This window comes from Chlorocebus sabaeus, chromosome 23, assembly GCF_047675955.1.
Source record: "Chlorocebus sabaeus isolate Y175 chromosome 23, mChlSab1.0.hap1, whole genome shotgun sequence".
Classification (NCBI taxonomy): Eukaryota; Metazoa; Chordata; class Mammalia; order Primates; family Cercopithecidae; genus Chlorocebus; species Chlorocebus sabaeus.
This window is the reverse complement of record NC_132926.1, coordinates 11,060,910-11,079,958: the sequence shown is the minus strand read 5'-3', so window position 1 is coordinate 11,079,958 and position 19,049 is coordinate 11,060,910.

Genomic DNA, 19,049 nt, shown 5'->3' with positions numbered 1-19,049 from the left:
GGTCAATTGACCTTATGACAATATACCCTCCCCGCCCTTGCAGTAATGTACTTTGTGATATTCCCCCGCCCTTAAGAAGGTACTTTGTAATATTCTCCCACCCTTGAGAATGTACTTTGTAAGATCCACCCCCTGCCCCCCAAAAAATTGCTCCTAACTCCACTGCCTATCCCAAACCTGTAAGAACTAATGATAATCCCACCACCCTTTGCTGACTCTCTTTTTGGACTCAGCCCACCTGCACCCAGGTGATTAAAAAACTTTATTGTGGCCGGGCGCGGTGGCTCAAGCCTGTAATCCCAGCACTTTGGGAGGCCGAGACGGGCGGATCACGAGGTCAGGAGATCGAGACCATCCTGGCTAACACAGTGAAACCCTGTCTCTACTAAAAAAAAAAAAAACACAAAAAACTAGCCGGGCAAGGTGGCGGGCGCCTGTAGTCCCAGCTACTCCGGAGGCTGAGGCAGAAAGATGGCGTAAACCCGGGAGGCGGAGCTTGCAGTGAGCTGAGATCCGGCCACTGCACTCCAGCCTGGGCGACAGAGCGAGACTACGTCTCAAAAAAAAAAAAAAAAAGCTTTATTGCTCACACAAAGCCTGTTTGGTGGTCTCTTCACATGGAGGCGTGTGACAGAAACCACTTGAGGCTGGGCGTGGTGGCTCATACCTGTAATCCCAGCACTTTGGGAGGCTGAGATAGGTGTATTACCTGAGGTCAGGAGTTCGAGACCAGCCTGACCAACATGGTAAAACCCTGTCTCTACTAAAAATACAAAAAAAGTTAGCCACGGGTGGTGGCGGGCACCTGTAATCTCAGCTGTTTGGGACGCTGAGGCAGGAGAATTGCTTGAACCCGGGAGGCGGAGGTTGTGAAGAGTCGAGATTCCAGCCTGGGCAACAAGAGTAAAAACTCCGTCTCAAAAGAAAAGAAAAGAAAAGAAAAGTAACCACTTGAAGCTGGAGAAAGAATCCCCTCAAAAGAATCATCCCTAGAGCTCACACAGGGCTGGGGATCGTTCACATTCCCACCAGGCAGAGCGGGAGCACCTCATCCTGTCCAGGGCATCCAGTAGAGTACTCAAGAGTTTTCGCCTCAGAAATGGTGAGAAAACTGGCTCTAGATAATAGGCTGCTTTAATTCCACCTAATGAAACTGAAAAGCAAGATTCACAATGAATCAAACTCATTCTGAGAATCTTAACTGTGTGACAAAACAAATCTCAACAGTATTTTTTTTTTTTTTTTTTTTTGGAGATGGAGTCTTGCTCTGTCACCCAGGCTGGAGTGCAGTGGCACGATCTCAGTTCACTGCAACCTCTGCCTCCTGGGTTCAAGCCATTCTCCTGGCTCAGCCACCCCAGTAGCTGGGATTACAGGTGTGCGCCATCACGCTTGGTTAAGTTTTGCATTTTTCAGTAGAGACGGGATTTCACCATGTTGGTCAGGCTGGTCTCAAACTCCTGACCTCAGGTGATCCACCTGCCCTGGCCTCCCAAAGTGCTGGGATTACAGGCGTGAGCCACTGTACCTGGCCAACTCGATAGTATTTTTAATTTAATTTTTAAAGACAAAGTCTCGCTCTATCACCCAGGCTGGAGTGCAGTGGCTTGATCTCGGCTCACTGGAGCCTTGACCTCCTGGACTCAAGAGATCCTCCTCAGCCTCCAAGTAGCTGGGTAGCTAGAACTACAGGTGCATGCCACCCCACCTGGCTAATTTTTTTTTTTTAAATTTTAGTAGAGACAGGGTCTCACTATATTGCCCAGGCTGGTCTTGAACTTCTGGGCTCAAGCTATCCCCTGCCTTGGCCTCCCAAAGTGCTGAGATTACAAGAGTGAACCAGCATGCTGGGCAGTATTTTTTTTAAATACAAGAATATTCAGCACTCGGCCAGGCATGGTGGCTCACGTCTATAATCCCAGCACTTTGGGAGGCCAAGGTGGGCTGATTACTTGAGGTCAGGAGTTCGAGACCAGCCTGGTCAACAGGGAGACACCCCGTCTCTACTAAAAATACAAAAATTAGCCAGGTGTGGTGGCACATGCCTGCAATCCATACTACTTCGGAGGCTGAGGCAGGAGAATCACTTGAACCTGGGAGGCAGAGGTTGCAGTGAGCCGAGGCTGTGCCACTGTACTCCAGCCTGGGCAATAGAGGGAGACACTGTCTCCAAAACAAACAAACAAACAAACAAATATTCAACACTCATCAAGGTAAAACTCACAATACCTGGCACCCTGGCATCTGATCAAAACTTACCTGATTGCACCAGGCGCAGTGGCTCACACCTATAATCCCAGCACCTGGGGAGGCTGAGGCAGGTGGATCACGAGGTCAGGAGATCGAGACCATCCTGGCTAACACGGTGAAACCCCGTCTCTACTAAAATACAAAAAATTAGCCGGGCGTGCTGGTGGGTGCCTGTAATCCCAGCACTCTGGGAGGCCGAGACAGGCAGATCACGAAGTCAGGAGATTGAGACTATCCTGGCTAACATGGTGAAATCCCACCTACATATTCAAAAAATTAGCCGAGTGTGGTGGCGGGCGCCTGTAGTCCCAGCTACTTGGGAGGCTGAGGCAGGAGAACTGCTTGAACCCAGGAGGTGGAGGTTGCAGTGAGCTGAGATCGCACCACTGCACTCCGGCCTGGACAACAGAGCAAGACTCTGTCTCAACAAAAGAAAGGAAAAAAAGAAAGATGTAAACAAACAAACAAACAAAAACCAAAAAAACCCCAAAACTCTTAGGAGTATAGCCTGGCGTGGGTGGCGCATGCCTGTAGTCCCAGCTACTTGGGAGGCTGAGGTGGGAGAATCACTTGAACCCAGGAGGTGGAGGTTACAATGAGCCAAGATTGTGCCACTGCACTCCAGCCTGGGCAACAGAGTGAGACTCTGTCTCAAAAAAAAGAACTTTCAGAGATAAAAATATGTGTAAGATAATGAGAGGCCAGGCACAGTGGCTCACGCCTGTAATCCCAGCACTTTCGAAGGCCGAGGTGGGCGGATCACGAGGTCAGGAGATCAAGACCATCCTGGTTCACATGGTGAAACCCCATCTCTACTAAAAATACAAAAAATTAGCTGGGCGTGGTGGCGGGCTCCTGTAGTCCCAGCTACTTGGGAGGCTGAGGTAGAAGAATGGCGTGAACCCAGGAGGTGGAGCTTGCAGTGAGCCAAGATCACACCACTGCACTCCAGCCTGGGCGATGAAGCGAGACTCCATCTCCAAAAAAAAAAAAAAAAAAAAAAAAGAGAAATACACTGAATGGGATTAACAGCAAATTACATAATAAAAGAAGATTCCTGAAACATAGGGATATAGTAAAATAGAAGTTATCAAAAATGAGCCAGGCGCGGTGGCTCAAGCCTGTAATCTCAGCACTTTGGGAGGCTGAGGCGGGCAGATCACGAGGTCAGGAGATCGAGACCATCCTAGCTAACACGGTGAAACCCCATCTCTACTAAAAATACAAAAAATTAGCTGGGCGTGGTGGCAGGCGCCTGTAGTCCCAGCTACTCGGGAGACTGAGGCAAGAGAATGGCGTGAACCCGGGAGGCGGAGCTTGCAGTGAGCCGAGATCTCGCCACTGCACTCCAGCCTGAGCAACAGAGTGAGACTCTGTCTCAAAAAAAAAAAAAAAAGAAGTTATCAGAAATGAAACATTGAGAAAAAAAAAAGACTGAAGAAAATAGAGTATCAGTGAGCTATAGGACAAATCAAATATCCCAATGTATGTGGAGCTGGAATCTCTTAGGAGAGGGGGTAAAAGAGGGAAAAGGAAATATTTTAGTATTTTAAATAATAATGGCTTCAAATGTTCTATATTTAATGGAAACTATATGTCCACACATCCAAGAAAATCAAAGGACCCCAGACAAAAGAAACATGAAACTATACTATATTTTACTGTATAATATATATACTATGTACTATAATCAGATTGCTTAAAATCAGCAATAAAGAGAAAATCTTAAAAGTAATCAGAGAAATAAGACATTGCATAGAGAGGAAAAAATATTAAAATGACAGCTGACTTCTTGTTAGAAGAAAAAAATAAAGCAAGCCAGAAGACATTGGGGCAACACCTTTAAACTACTAAAATAAAAAAGCTTCTGCCAGGCGCGGTGGCTCACTCCTGTAATCCCAGCACTTTGGGAGGCCGAGGAGGCGGATCACCTGAGGTCGTGAATTCAAGACCAGCTGACAAACATGGAGAAACCCCATCTCTACTAAAAATACAAAATTAGCCTGGTGTGGTGGTGCATGCCTGTAATCCCAGCTACTTGGGACGTTGAGGCAGGCGAATCACTTAAACCTGGGAGGTGGAGGTTGCAGGGAGCCAAGATGGCACCACTGCACTCCAGTCTGGGCAACAAGAGCGAAACTCCGTCTCAAAAAGAAAAGAAAAAAAGGAAAAGAAGAACAAAGAAAGAAGAAAGAAAGAAAGAGGAAGAAAGAAAGAAAGAAGAAAGAAAGAAAGAAAGAAAGAAAAAGAAAGAAAGAAAGAAAAGAAAGAAAGAAAGAAAGAAAGAAAGAAAGAAAGAAAGAAAGAAAGAAAGAAAGAAAGAAAGAAAGAGAGAGAGAAAGACTTCTAAAAAAAACACACACAAAAAACGAGAGACTAGGTGTGGTGGCTCACGCCTGTAATCCCAGCACTTTGGGAATCCAAGGCAGGAAGACTGCTTGAGCCCAGGAGTTTGAGACCAGTCTGGACAACATGGAGAAACAATATCTCAATAACACATACAAAAATTAGCCAGGTGTGGTCCAGCGCACACCCGTAGTCCTAGCTACTGGGGATGCTGAGACGGGATGATCGCTTGAGCCCAGGAGGTTGAGGCTGCAGTGAGCTGTGATGACTTGTGAGACCCTGTCTCAAAACAAGCAAACAAAAAAACAGAGGATATTTTGATATTTTTTGTCCTTTGGTTAGGGAAAGATATTTTAAGATATTTTAGACACTACATCAAAAGCATGATCCATATGAGAAAGAGCCTGATAAATGAGATTTCATAAAAATTAAAATCTTCTACTCTTCAAAAGACACTGTTAAGGAAATGAAAAGACAATTCACAGGCTGGGAGAAAATATTTGCAAATCACCTAGAAGATAAAGAACTTGTATTCGGAATATATAGACCTCCCAAAACTCAATAATGAGAAACCAATAACCCAACTTTAAAAAATGGGCATAAAAACCTGGTGAGATGGTTCAAGCCTCTAATCCCAGCTACTAAGGAGGCTGAGATGAGAGGATTACTCCAGGCCAGGAGTTCCAGACCAACCAGGGCAACCTGGGGACATAGTGAGACCTTGTCTCTTAAAAAAAAAAATGGTGTGGGGGGAATGGAGGGCCGGGCGTGGTGGCTCACACCTGTAATCCCAGCACTTTAGGAGGTCTAGGAAGGCAGATCACAGTAGGTCAGGAGTTAAAGACCAGCCTGGCCAACAGGGTGAAACCCCGTCTCTACTAAAAATACAAAAATTAGCCAGATGTGGCAGTGGGCACCTGTAACCCCAGCTACTCAAGAGATTGAGCCAAGGGCATTGTTCACCTAAGGTCAGGAGTTCGAGACCAGCCTGACCAACATGGTGAGACTCCACCTCTACTAAAAATAGAAAAAAATACAAAAATTAGACGGGCATGGTGGCACATGCCTGTAATCTCAGCTATTCGGGAGACTGAGGCAGGAGAATCGCTTGAACTCGGGAGGCAGAGGTTGCAGTGAGCTGAGATCGCGCCACTGCACTCCAGCCTGGGTGACAAAGCAAGACTCCATCTCAAAAAAAAAAAAAAAAAAAAAAAAAGAAGAAGAAGAAGGCAAAAGATTTAACAAAAGGAGGCAAAAGATTTAAACAGACATTTCACCAAAGATGTTATGTGAATAGCAAATAAGCACATGAAAACACGTTGACTATCATTAGTCGTTAGGGAAATGCAAATTAAAACCACAATAAGATGCCTCTGCACACATAATAGATCGTCTGAAATGAAAGTGTGTTAGTGAGGATAAGGATGTATAGGAACTAAAACAATCACACATGGCAATTTACTGTAAAATGGTACTACAACTTCAATAACTTTGGAAAACAGTTTGGCCATTTCTTTACTTTTTCTTCTTCTTCTTTTTTTTTTTCTTTGCGACAGTCTCACTCTGTTGTCCAGGCTGGAGTGCACTGGTGTGATCTCAACTCACTGCAGCCTCGACTTCCCAGGCTCATTCAAGAGCTCAGACAATCCTCTTGCCTCAACCTCCTGAGTAGCTGGGACCACAGGCATGTGCCACCACACCTAGCTAATTTTTTGTATTTTTAGTAAAGACCGGGATTGGCTATGATGCCTCTCAGGTTGAAGCAATTCTTGAGCCTCAGCCTCCCAAGTAGCTGCATTTACAGGTGTGCACCACCAGGCCTGGATAATTTTTGAATTTTTAGTAGAGACAGGGTTTCACCATGTTGGCCAGGCTGCTTTCAAACTCCTGACCTCAAGCGATCCACCCGCCTTGGCCTCCCAAAGTGCTGGGATTGGGATTACAGGGATGAGCCACCACGCCTGGCCCCTGCTCTGCAATTTCTTAAAGAGTTTAATATGGGCAGGCGCGGTAGCTCACACCTGTAATCCCAGCACTTTGGGAGGCCAAGGTGGTAGGATTGCTTCAGCCCAGGAGTTGGAGACCAGCCTGGGCAACATAGTGAAACTCTGTCTCTACTAAAAATACAAAAAATCAGCAGCATGCAGTGGCAAGTGCCTGTAGTCCTGGCTACTCAGGAGACTGAGGTGGGAGGATGTGCTTAAACCCGGGAAGTCAAGGCTGCAGTGAGCAGAGATTGCACCGTAGCACTCCAGCCTGGGCAACAGAGGGAGACCTTGTCTTAAAAAAAAAAAGAAGAAATGATTTTAACATAGATGTCCCAGATGAACCACTTTTTCACCACTACATGTTTATGCAAGAAAAATCAAAGCAGATGCTTGCATATAAACATTGTCCACAAATATATATAGAAGCTTTTTAGGGGAAAAATATTTATTTTTCCTATTTATTTTTAAATTGACAAATTAATGTGTGTGTATATATATATTTACATTGTACAACAGGATGTTTTAAAATATGCATACATTGTGGAATGGTTATTAACCATTAACAAATTCAATACTTAACATACTTATTATTTATTTGTGGTGATATGGTGTAATATGAAATATATTTGGTCTTTGTGCCAGTTCCTGTCACCCTGTCACAGAGAAATTCCTAAAACCCTTGGAATTTTCTGAGTGATAGGAGTGCATTTTGAAATTCACAATGAGCATTTTTTGTGGATTTTTTTTATTTTAAATTTTTATTTCAATAGGTTTTTGGGAAACAAGTGGTGTTAGCAATCTTTTTTTATTTTTATTATACTCTAAGTTCTGGGATACACGTGCAGAATGTGCAGGTTTGTTACATAGGTATACAGGTGCCATGGTGGTTTGCTGCACCCATCAACCCATCATCTACATTAGGTATTTCTCCTAATGCTATCCCTCCCCTACTCCCCACCCCCCGACAAACCCCAGTGTGTGATGTTTCCCTCCCTGTGTCCATGTGTTCTCACTGTTCTACTCCCACTTAGGAGAACATACGGTGTTTGGTTTTCTACTCCTGTGTTAATTGGCTGAGAATGATGGTTTCCAGCTTCATCCATATCCCTGCAAAGGACATGAACTCATCCTTTTTTATGGCTACACAGTATTCCATGGTATATATGCGCTACATTTTCTTTATCCAGTCTATCATTTATGGGCATTTGGTTTTTTGTTTTGTTTTGTTTTATTTGTTTGTTTGTTTTGAGATGGAGTCTTGCTCTGTTGCCCAGGCTGGAGTGCAGTGGCATGATCTCAGCTCACTGCAACCTTTGCCTCCTGGGTTCAAGTGATTCTCCTGCCTCAGCCTCCTGAGTAGCTGAGATTACAGGGGCATGCCACTACACATGGCTAAGTTTTTGTATTTTTAGTAGAGACGGGGTTTCACCATGTTGGCCAGGCTGATCTCGAACTCCTGACCTCAGATGATCCACTCACCTCAGTCTCCCAAAGTGCTGGGATTACAGGTGTGAGCCACTGTGCTCCGTCTCTTTTTTTTTTCTTTTGAGACAGAGTCTAGCTCTGTTACCCAGGCTGGAGTGCAATGGTGCCATCTCAGCTTACTGCAACCTCCACCTCCTGGGTTCAAGCGATTCTCCCACCTCAGCCTTAGGCTGGCCTCTAACTCCTGAGCTCAAAGTGCAGGGACTACAGGTGTGAGTCACCTTGCCGGCCAAGGCCCTTTTGATCACACTTGAGTTTATAATAATGAGGTGGGTGAGGATGGGGCCCCTACATAGCCTCAGGATAGGGCTGGCCACCAGAAAGACAAAGGGATTAGAGGATTGGAACTTTCAGCTCCACTGACTGACCTCTGGGAAGAGGTGGGTGGAGTTGGAGACTAGGCCTTATAAAAACTCTTATTTTTTGTTGTCGTTTTTTTGAGACTGAGCTTTGCTCTGTTCCCCAGGTTGTAGTGCAATAGTGTGATCTCGGCTCACTGCAACCTCTGCTTCCTGGGTTCAAGTGATTCTCCTGCTTCAGCCTTCTGAGTAGCTGGGATTACAGGCATCCGCCATCATGCCCAGCTAATTTTTGTGTTTTTGTAGAGATGGGGTTTCACCATGTTTTCTAGTCTGGTCTTGAATTCCTGAACTCAGGTGATTCACCCGCCTCGGTCTCCCAAAGTGCTGGGATTACAGGCATGAGCCACCATGCCCGGCCATGTTTTTAAATTAATAAAAATTTTAGGGACCCAGTGCAGTGACTCATACCTGTAATCCCAGCAAGTTGGGAGGCCGAGGTGGGTGGATCACTTGAGGTCAGGAGTTCGAGACCAGCCTAGCCAACATGGTGAAACTCTGTCTCTATTAAAAATACAAAAATTACCCATGCATAGTGGTGCCTGCCTGTCATCCCAGTTACTAAGGAGGCTGAGGAAGAATTGCTTGAACCCGGGAGACGGAAGTTGCAGTGAGCTGAGATCACACCACTGCATTCCAGTTTGAGCAACAGAGCAAGACTCCATCTCAAAAAAAAAAAAAAAAATTAATTAAAATAAAGTGTTTTTTTTTTTTGTAGAGACGGGGGTCTCAGTAGTTGCCCAGGCTGGTCTTGAACTCCTGGGCTCAAGTGATCCTCCCACATCAGCCTCTCAAAGTGTTGGGGTTACAGGCATGAGCCACTGCTTCTGGTCAAAGCCTCATAAAACCTGTTGAACAACACTTGATGGGCCGGGTGCTGTGGCTCACACCTGTAATCCCAGCACTATGGGAGGTCGAGGCGGGAGGATCACCTGAGGTCAAGAGTTTGAGACCAGCCTGGCCAACATGGTGAAACTCCATCTCTACTAAAAATACAAAAATTAGCCCAGTGTGGTGGTGCACCTCTGCAATCCCCACTACTTGGGAAGCTGAGGCAGGAGAATCACTGGAACCCAGGAGGCGGAGGTTGCAGTGAGCCGAGATTGCGCCATTGCAATGCATTCCAGCCTGGGCAACAGAGTAAGACTCCATCTCGAAGGAAAAAAAAAAAAAAAGCTGGGCGTGGTGGCTCATGCCTGTAATCCCAGCACTTTGGGAGGCCGAGGCAGATGGAATGCTTGAGGTCAGGAGTTCAAGACCAGCCTGACCAACATGGTGAAACCCCTGTCTCTACTAAAAATACAAAAATTAGCTGGGCATGGTGGTGGGTGCCTGTAATCCCAGCTACTCTGGAGACTGAGGCAGGAGAATTTCTTGAACCTGGGAGGTGGAGGTTGCAGTGAGCGGAGATTGTGCCATTGCACTCCAGCCTGGGTGACAGAGTGAGACTCTGTCTCAAAAAAACAAGCAAAAAAACTAAAAAAAAAAAAACTTGATGAGCTGAGTAAAAGCATCCATCGCCAGGAGAGTGGCACGTCCCATCTCCGTGAAGACAGAAGTTCCTATGTTGATGACCTACGCTTTCAGACCTCGCCCCATGTACTTCATCTGGCAGTTCATCTGTGTCCTATTTATTTATTCATTTGTTTTTTGTTGATACAAATTTGATGTACATATTTTGGAGGGTATATGTGATAATTTGATACATTCATATAATCAGATCAGGGTAATTGGAATATCCATCACCTGAAATATTTATATTTTCTTTATGTTGGAATATTCAAATTATTTTTTCTAGCTAATTTGGAATGTACCATCAATTAATGATAACTACAATCACCCTACTGATCTACTGAACACTAAGTGGTCTTACTTCTTGTATCAAAATGTGTTTGTACTCATTAATCCACCTCTCTTCATCACTCCCTTCCTCCCATCTGTGTCGCTTTTTTTTTTTTTTTTTGAGACGGAGTTTCGTTCTTGTTGCCCAGGCTGGAGTGCAATGGCGCAATCTTGGCTCACCGAAACCTCTGCCTCCCGGGTTCAAGCAATTCTCCTGACTCAGCCTCCCGAGTAGCTGGAGTTACAGGCACGCACCATCATGCCTGGCTAATTTTGTATTTGTAGTAGATACAGGGTTTCTCCATGTTGGTCAGGCTGGTCTCGAACCCTGGACCTCAGGTGATTTGCCTGCCTCAGCCTCCCAAAGTGCTGGGATTACAGGCGTGAGCCACCGCGCCTGGCCATCTGTGTCTTATATAATGTCTTTTTTGTTTTTTTGAGACAGAGTCTTGCTCTCTTCCCAGGCTGGAGTGCAATGGTGTGATCTCGGCTCACTGCAACCTCTGCCTCCCAGGTTCAAGTGATTCTCATGCCTCAACCTCCCAAGTAGGGGCTTGCCACCATGTCCAGCTAATTTTTTTTTTTTTTTGAGATAGAGTCTCACTCTGTCTGGCCCAGGCTGGAGCGCAGTGGTGCGAATCTCAGCTCACTGCAGTTCTGGCCTCCTGGGTTCAAACGATTCTCCTGTCTCAGCCTCCTGAGTAGCTGGGACTACAGGCATCTGACACCACACCCAGCTAATTTTGTATTTTTAGTAGAGATGGAGTTTCACTATGTTGGCCAGGCTGGTCTCCAACTCCTCAGGTGATCCACCCGTCTCGGCCTCCCAAAGTGCTGGAATTACAGGCATGAGTCACCGTGCCTGGCCTAGTTTTTGTATTTTTACTAGAGACAGGGTTTCACCATGTTGGCCAGGCTGGTCTTGAACTCCTGACCTCAGATGATCCTCCTGCCTCAGCTTCCCAAAGTGCTGGGATTACAGGCATGAGCCACTGCTCCCAGCCTGCTCTACAATTTATAACAGCACAAGACTAGAAACAACCCAAATGTCCATTAATAAGGAGCTGGTTAAATAAACTAGAGTATATCCACACTATGCAGCTGTAAAATAGAAAATGCAGCTGTATATGTGAGAAAAAAACTTTATATGCTGCCATAGAGTGGTGTCTACAATATGTTGCTAAGTGAGAGAAAAGGAAAAAGAAAATGCAAAGCAATGGAGTATTGTATATTACTTGTTATGTAAGAAAGTATTTCCTAGCTCTATCCATTGAAAAACACTAGAAAAACCACCAATGCAATAGCAATGAGTGCTTTTCATAACCAGAATGTGATCTCTAACGCCACTTCCCACTGAAAGGAACCAGAGTCCTTAAAGAAATGGCTTAATCTATGATGGGGCAGAAAATGTACAAGGTGAACCTGGAATTATTATTTTTTAATTGAAAGCAAGTTTGTTAGGAAAGTAAAGGAATAAAGAATGGCTACTCCATAGGCTGAGCAGCCTGAACCTGGAATTTTTATGTTTTATTTATCTATTATTTACAGGCACGGTGGTTCACGCCTGTAATCCCAGCATTTTGGGAGGCCGAGGCGGGCGGATCACGAGGTCAGGAGTTTGAGACCAGCCTGGCCAACATGGCAAAACCCTGTCTCGACTAAAAATACCAAAAAAAAATTAGCTGAGAGTGGTGGCAGGCGACTGTAATCCCAGTTACCTGGGAGGCTGAAGCAAGAGAATCGCTTGAACCCGGGAGTTGGAGGTTGCAGTGAGCCGAGTTTGTGCCACTGCACTCCAGTCTTGGGTGGCAGAGCAAGACTCTGTCTCCAAAAAAAAAAAAAAAAAAAAGGAGAGAGAGATGAGGTCTTGTTATGTTGCCCCGGCTGGTCTCGTACCCCTGCCCTTAAGGGATCCTCCTTCCTGAGTCACCTAGCTGGGATTATAGGCACAATCCACAAAGCTCCATCTGAACCTGGAATATTTTATCATACCAGAATGTAAGAAAGCTGTCAGAGATTGCTGGAATTATTTCACAAAAACATAAATGCCAAATTGAAAGAGCTCTCATTGCCACAATGAACCATTTGAGTACCAAAAAATCATTATTAAAACAAATTGAAACATTAGCTGTAGTAAAACTCATGTGCAGATAAAGATACTGAAAAAAATTAGTCACCTTTGGAGATACTTAGGATTCCACCTTATTCTGAAAACAAGGAAATAAAGGGAAAGACTCAATCATTTTCCTGCTTTTCTTGTACAAATCATTTCCATTTATTTATTTTTTGAGACAGTGTATTTCTCTGTTGCCCAGGCTGGAGTGCAGTGGCTTGATCATGGTTTACCACAGCCTTGACCTCCCCATCTCAAGTGATCCTCCCACCTCAGCCTCCTGAGTAGCAGGGACCATATGTGTGAGCCACGCAACGAATTTAAAAATTTTTGTAAAGCTGGGGTCTCCCTATGTTGCCCAGGGTGGTACAAATTATTTTTGGCCAGGCATGGTGGCTCACACCTGTAATCCCAGCACTTGGGGAGACCGAGGTGGGTGGGTTGCTTGAGCTCAGGAGTTCAAGACCAGCCTGAACAACGTGGTGAAACTGTCTCTACCAAAAATACAAAAAATTAGCTGGGCATGGTGTCCTGTGCCTGCAGTCCCAGCTACTTAGTAGGCTGAGATGGGAGGATCACTTGAACCTGGGAGGCGGAAGTGAGCTGAGATTTGCCCCACTGCACTCCAGGCTGGGTGACAGAGTGAGACCCCATCTCAGAAAGAAAACTGTTATTATTTTTTTTGAGATGGAGTTTTCGCTCTTGTGGTCCAGGCTGGAGTGCAATGATGCAATCTCGGCTCACTGCAACCTCTGCCTCCCAGGTTCAAGCAATTCTCCTGCCTCAGCCTCCCAGGTAGCTGGAATTACAGGCATATGCCACCACACCCAGCTAATTTTTTTTTTTTTTTTTTTGTATTTAGTAGAAACAGGGTTTCATCATGTTGGTCAGGCTGCTCTCAAACTCCTGATCGCAGGTGATCCATCTGCTTGGCCTCCCAAAATGCTGGGATTACAGGTGTGAGCCACTGCACCCGGCTGAAAATGAGTTTTTAGGATAATCAAATAATTGATCAAGAAACATTCTCCTTTACAGAAGAATTTCAGTTAATAAATGCTGAGTAAGTGATAGAATTAGGATGAACTGAAGCAATAATCTGCTAAAACTCTTTGGTGAAAAGTGAATGGTGAACATTATAAAGGAAGAATCAGGCTGACAATTCCATAAATTAACAAGAGAAACAACGAGATATTATGTGTCTCTGATACAAAGGGAAATATTCTTGCCACCTATGAAGTTTCTTGCCATGAGAGTGAACTTGAATCTAGTCAAGCCTCTAGATCAGCACTGTCCAAACAGAACTGTCTGTGATGATGGAAATGGCCTTTGTGTATTATCCTGTACTGTAGTCATTAGCCACATGTGATTATTGAGTACTTGGCTAGTGAGATTGAGGAACTAACTTTTTAATTTTAGTTAAATTTTAATTAATTTTATTTATTGTTCAAGATAGGATCTCAACTTACTACAACCTCTGCCTCCCAGGTTCAAGCGACCCTCCCACCTCAGCCTCCCTAGTAGCCAGGATTACAGGCATGACACCAGGACCGGCTTTTTGTTTTGTTTTGTTTTGTTTTGTTTTTTGAGATAGTCTCATTCTGTTGCTCAGGCTGGAGTGCAGTGGTACGATCTCTGCTCACAGCAACCTCTGCCTTCCAGGTTCAAGCGATTTTCCTAGCTCACCCTCCTAAGTAGCTGGGATTACAGGCTCCCACCACCACGCTCGCCTAATTTTTGTATTTTTAGTAGAGACAGGGTTTTGCCTTGTTGGCCAGGCAGGTCTCGAACTCCTGACCTCAGGTGATCCACCCACCTTGGCCTCCCAAAGTGCTGGGATTACAGGAATGAGCCACCACGCAAAGCTATATTTTTAGTAGAGATGGGGTTTCACCATGTTGGCCAGGCTCGTCTCTAACTCCTGACCTCAGGTAATCTGCCCTCCTAGGCGTGAGCCACTGGGCCTGGCCAACAGTGCATCTCTTGATCTACTAATTTACAGAAAATACAGAAGACAAAGAAACTTTTTTTTTTGAGACGGAGTTTCACTCTTGTTGCCCAGGCTAGAGTGCAATGGCACTATCTTGGCTCACCGCAACCTCCGCCTCCTGGGTTCAAGCAATTCTCCCGCCTCAGCCTTCTGAGTAGCTGGGATTACAGGCACGCCACCACACCTGGCTAATTATGCATTTTTAGTAGAGACAGTGTTTCTCCATGTTGGTCTTAAACTCCTGACCTCAGGTGATCCGCTCACCTCGGCCTCCCAAAGTGCTTGGATTATAGGCGTGAATCACCACACCCGGCCAGGAACATGTTAAATGACAACATGACTCAGGGTAATGTGTAGACCTTGTTTGGATCGTTATTCAAGCAAATCAACTGTAAGAGACAGTTAGGGGTATTTGAACTGGATAATTCATAATATTAGAAATATATATATATATATATATATATATATAGAGAGAGAGAGAGAGAGAGAGAGAGAGAGAGAGAGAGAGAGAGAGAGAGAGAGATATGGAGTCTCACTCTGTCACCCGAGCTGGAGTGCGGTGGCTAAATCTCGGCTCACTGCAACTTCCATCTCCTGGGTTCAAGTGATTTTCCTGCCTCAGCCTTCCAAGTAGGGAGAGAATGCCTTAGTAAATATTTTTGTATATATATTATTATTAATGTCTGAAAGTAGTTGTGTAGAGTATTCTAAAAAATGGATTTGCACAGTAAGTAGAGCAGGCACTTACAAGTATATATACAGTACATATAAATGCTTTTCTTTTCTTTTCTTTTCTCTTTTTGGTTGTTTGGGTTTTTTATTTTTATTTTTATTTATTTATTTATTTTTGTTTGTGGTTTTTTTTTTTTTTTTTTTTTTTTGAGACGGAGTCTCTCTGTGTCGCCCAGGCTGGGGTGCAGTGGCGCGATCTCGGCTCACTGCAAGCTCCGCCTCCTGGGATCACGCCATTCTCCTGCCTCAGCCTCCCGAGTAGCTGGGACTACAGGCGCCCGCCACCTCACCAGGCTAATTTTCTTGTATTTTTAGTAGAGACGGGGTTTCACCGTGTTAGCCAGGATGGTCTCCATCTCCTGACCTCGTGATCCGCCCGTCTCGGCCTCCCAAAGTGCTGGGATTACAGGCTTGAGCTACCGCGCCCGGCCGGCTTGTTTGGGTTTTTTAGAGACAGGCTCTCACTCTGTCACCCAGGCTAGAGAGTAGTGGTGTGAACATGACTCACAGCAACCTTGACTTTCCAGGCTTAAGAGATCCTCCCACCTACCTCAGCCTCTTCAGTAGCTGTAACTACAGGCATGTGCTACCACACTCAGCTAAGTTTTTCTATTTTTTGTAGAAACAGGGTCTCACTATGTTGTCCAGGCTGGTCTCCAACTCCAGCCCCTCCTGCCTCAGCCTCCCAAAGTGCTGGGATTACAGGCGTGAGCCACCACGCCTGGCATTCACCATTTACGTAAGTAGGGTTGTATTTTATATATATATATATAGTTCTCCAACTTTGCTTTTTCACTTCATGTGGTGTAGCTATCTTTCCAGGATATAATGTATAGGGGACCACTGTATTCTTTTTAGAAGTTGCACAGTATTCCATAGGATAAACTGATATACTATTTCTTAAATACAAGTTTTATTTTAATCTTCATTTTTTAACACATTTTATGATGGAAACGTTCAAATAAGAACAAAAATAGAAAGAATCGTATGATGAGCCGGGCGTGGTGGCTCAAGCCTGTAATCCCAGCACTTTGGGAGGCCGAGACGGGCGGATCACGAGGTCAGGAGATGCAGACCATCCTGGCTAACACGGTGAAACCCCGTCTCTACTAAAAATACAAGAAAATTAGCCGGGTGAGGTGGCGGGCGCCTGTAGTCCCAGCTACTCGGGAGGCTGAGGCAGGAGAATGGCGTGAACCCGGGGGGGGGCGGAGCTTGCAGTGAGCCAAGATCGCGCCACTGCACTCCAGCCTGGGGCACAGAGCAAGACTCCGTCTCAAAAAAAAAAAAAGAAAGAATCGTATGATGAACACCATATGCCCATCACCCAGCTTTAACAATTATTATCACATAGTCAATTTTATTTCATACATACCTTTCCACTCTCCTTTCTCCTCCCCTTTTGCTGGATTTTTTTCTTTTTAAAAGTCTCAGATAAGGCCGGGCGCCATGGCTCATGCATGTAAGCACAGCACTTTGAGAGGCTGAGGCAGGTAGATCACTTCAGGTCAGGAGTTCGAGTCCATCCTGGCCAACATGGTGAAACCCTGACTCTACTAAAAATACAAAAATTAGCTAGGTGTGGTAGGGGGTGCTGGTAATCCCAGCTAGTTGGGAGGCTGAGGCAGGAGAATCACTTCAACCCAGGAGGCAAAGGTCACAGTGAGCCAAGATCATGCCACTGTACTCCAGCCTGGATGACAGAGCGAGACTCGGTCTCAAAAAAAAAAAAAAAATTAAAAAAAAATTAAAAAAATAAAATAAAATAGTGGCCAGGTATGGTGACTCACACCTGTAATTCCAGCACTTTGGGAGGCTGAGGCGGGCGGATCACCTGAGGGCAGGAGTTTGAGACTAGCCTGACCAACACGGTGAAACCCTGTCTCTACTAAAAATACAAAAATTAGCTGGGCATGGTGGCAGGTGCCTGTAATCCCTGCTACTTGGGAGGCTGAGGCAGGAGAACTGCTTGAACCCGGGAGGCTGAGGTTGCAGTAAGCCAAGATTGTGCCATTGTACTCCAGCCTGGATGACAGAGTGAGATCCCGTCCCAAACAAACAAATAAACAAAAATAAAATAAAATAAAGCCTGGCCAACATGGCAAAACCCTGTCTCTACTAAAAATCCAAAAATTAGCCTGGCGTGGTGGCGTGCGCCTGTAGTCCTAGCTACTCAGGAGTCTGAGGTATGAGAATTGCTTGAACCTGGAAAGTGGAAGTTGCAGTGAGCCAAGATCGAGCCACTGCACTCCAGCTTGGGTGACAGAGTGAGGCCCTGTCTCAAAATACATAAATAAATAAATAATAAAACAAAATATCCCAGATACATAATTTCACCTACAAGTACTTCAGTATGGATCTTTAACAGGTAACAATTTTTAAGTGTAACCATAATGACATTATAGTACAAATTAGAATTTAAAATAATTCTTGGCTGGCCGTGGTGGCTCCCACCTGTAATCCTAACACTTTGGGAGGCAGAGGTGGGTGGATCACCGGAGAGGTCAGGGGTTCAAGACCAGCCTGGCCAACATTGTGAAGCCTAGTGTCTACTTAAAAAAAAAAAAAAAAAACCAGGCACGGTGGTTCATGCCTGTAATTCCAGCACTTTGGGAGGCCGAGACAGGCCAATCACCCGAGGTCAGGAGTTTGAGCCCAACCTGGCGACCACAGTGAAACCCCATCTCTACTAAAATACAAAAATTAGACGGGCGTGGTGGCATGCACCTGTAGTCCTGGCTACTCAGGAGGCTGAGGCAGAATTGCTTGAGCCGGGGAGGCGGAGGTTGCATTGAACCGAGATCACGCCACTGCACTCCAGCCTGGACAACACTCAACACTGCGAGACTCTGTCTCCACAAAAAAAAAAAAAAGAAAAAGAAAAACATAACAAATTTAGTGACTCAAAGCTTTATGTGACACAGGCGCTCTCAGAAAGGAAGAGTTAAATTATAACATAACCATATTATGCGTTAGTATGTGTCCACAACTAATGCATATTATAGATGTTATAATTTAACTGTTCATTCCTCTTTTGATGGATGCTGAAATCGTCTCTATAATTTTCTTGTAAGAAATAATGCCTTGGGGTGGGGGTGGGGTCTTCCTTTCTGAGGCTATCATTTGTATTCCTCACTTCTTAAATTTGTTTGATACGTTGAAGCTAAAAAAAAAGTTTACGGGTCTTCAGAACGCCCCAATGCCCAGGGCTGCTGGGGTACCTCGGAGTTTGTCAAAGTGTAGCTTAAAATGTTAATTCCCATACTCGCTACCAAATATTCGATTAAGGCTTCTGTAGTTCTTGTAAGTCACCCGCTTTCTTTCAGGAGGAATCCTAAAGATTAAGAGCGGCAAGTCAAGAGTCTGCCCACCCTCCGAGCTCTCTTAGGGCGATGTCCTTGCTCATTTGGAGACTGATTCAGTCCCCTTTAGGCCCTCAAGTTACATAAAGATGAAGACTTTGGAGATGTTTTCTCAGGAAGGGCAGAGCTGTAAAAACACAGTTCCGTAAAGCTGGCCGGTAGCTACATCTTTCCTTCCTAACAAAGAATAAGCCGCAATTCACTCTCTCCGGCACCTGAACTTTGGGGTAACGATTAACTGCGATCCCAAGCCTTCAGGCCAGTAAAAAAATCCTGAAATGATTACGCCTGTTTGGAGGCTTGCAAGGCACTAGGGTATGGGGAAAGTGAATCGAGGTGCTCTCCGGCTCATTCCCAGCCAGCTAACAACCCGCCATATCTAACACAGCTAAGAGCTGCCGACGCCATTTTGCAGGGTGGGCTACGCAGACTCTTGGCGGGAGGCCGCAGCGCTTGAGCGGGAGAGGACGTGGAAGTGTTGGAGGTGGGGAGCGCGCGTTACGACTGGAAAGCACGCGTGCGCACAGGCGACAGCGGCGGAGGGGTGGGGCCAGTCTACGAGTGCGCGTGCTCGGTGGGAGCCCG